Source organism: Pteropus medius, unplaced genomic scaffold (assembly GCF_902729225.1).
Source record: "Pteropus medius unplaced genomic scaffold, Ma_sr-lr_union100, whole genome shotgun sequence".
Classification (NCBI taxonomy): domain Eukaryota; kingdom Metazoa; phylum Chordata; class Mammalia; order Chiroptera; family Pteropodidae; genus Pteropus; species Pteropus medius.
The window spans coordinates 20,452,294-20,454,078 of record NW_024349797.1 but is presented as its reverse complement, the minus strand read 5'-3'; the positions used below and the strand labels follow the sequence as shown (position 1 = coordinate 20,454,078).

The 1,785-nt window shown below is 54.1% G+C and overlaps 1 pseudogene; it reads left to right on the top strand.

Annotated features, from left to right (window-relative positions):
• The first annotated feature begins 271 nt into the window (after nucleotides 1-271).
• Nucleotides 272-390, top strand: LOC120619796 (uncharacterized; annotated as a pseudogene).
• Nucleotides 391-1,785: the final 1,395 nt, after the last annotated feature.

Genomic DNA, 1,785 nt, shown 5'->3' with positions numbered 1-1,785 from the left:
AGAGCACGGACAAAAAATAATAGAGGTTTGGTGAAGGGGAAGACTGGAAGGCTTCGTGGAGGAGGTGGCATGTCATCTAAGCCTTGATGGGTGAAAAGGAATCCACTAAGCAGAGAGGGTTTGATTTGCCATTAAAGCAAAGAGGTTCCTGTCCTTTCCTCTCTCAACCTCCATTTCTTCATCTGCAAAGTGGGGACATAACAACCGCTTCTCATCAAGATCGAACAACACAATGGCTGGAAACGTGATGTGATCTACAATGTTCATATATGTCTACGGCCACGCCACCCTGAACAAGCCCAATCCCGTCTGATCTCGGAAGCTAAGCAGGGTCGGGCCTGGTGAGTACTTGGATGGGAGACCACATAGGAAGACCAGGGGCTGTAGGCATAAAAAAAAAAATAATGTTTTATACAAGTACTCATTATTATTATTCCATTCAAGAAACATTTGTTGAGCATCTACTACGTGTCAGGCCTACTCAAACCCTGGGGACAAAGAGGCAGATGGAGGGGTGACATCTTTCCCTCCGAGAAGTCTGCATTCTGGTCGGCATTTCAAATTTCGTTGGACATCCTGGTGTGTGAGTGTGTCGGCATAAGACACTTCAAATTGTCTTTGGAGGTTGCATGGACATGGCGAATTTCGCAAACAAGGGAAACGCAGTGTCTGAGCCTCTGAGATTTAGAACCCACACTATTTCAAGGAAATAGTTTGTCCTCGGGAGGGAGTTCTGCTCTCCTCGGGTGTTCCAGAGCTGGCTTGCTGGGTGTGGGCGAGAGAATCATCGTCATGAAGCGGGGAACAGGAGCTGACGGGTGCGGAGGGCTTAGTGCTGCTCCCGCCCAGGGGTGAGCTCTGCAGACAGGACCTGAAGTCCCAGGTGGCCTGCAGGCTGCAGGCTGTTTTCACTGCCACGCCCCGCTTGACCCTCCCAAGGGCCCAAGGCCCACTTACAGACTGATGACTGCTGAGGTGAGTGTCCGCTGCAAGGTCACACAGCATGCATGTGGCAGGGCGGCCACAGCTCCAGAGAGCGCAGCTGGAGCAAGCCCAGCCCGGCTCCCTCACCTGGAATCTATAGCCCCACCTGCGCGTGCTGGGGTCCCAGCTTAGGGCTCACGGGGCCGGTCCAGGGAGGGCAGGGGGAGGGGCACGAGCCTGGAGCCTGCGACCTAGGCCAAGTCCTGGCTTCGGCGCTTATGAGCTGCGTGCCTCAGATTGCATTGCTTCACTGAGCCTCAGTTTCCTCCTCTGTAGAATGGGGATTTAAACAAGCTGACGTAGCAGGAGTGGGCAGGTGAAGGGGAGGGAGAGGACATTCAGAGGCCGTGCTTGTGTCGCGGCTGGCCGCGAGACCCTTTTCGATCATGACGGCTTCACGGGCAGCTTTCCAAGGACCTCTCAGCCCTTTAGGGAGCCGGGCACAAACCTCTGAAGAGACAGAGGTCTCTGGGCCCATTTGTCATGCACGCCCGAAGCTGCCACCACCAGGCCCGGAGCATGCCGTGTCCTAAAATGCTCTCTGCCTCTCTCGAGCTGATACATACTTGTCGTGGGCGATGTTCCCAGTATCAGACATTTGGTGGAATCATAAAAATCCATTCCCACCCTGCTTAATACATTTTCATGTTTCTTCCTTGACAGGCCTGGGCGCGTTGGATTTGGGGTCGCACCATCCTGGAGCCCACGTTTCTGGTGTGCTTGGGAACAGACGGTGTTTGGAGACTGGCCAGGCAAGAGGTCTTTGCCTCTGGTACAGAAAGAGAGAAGGCAAGGCCAAGG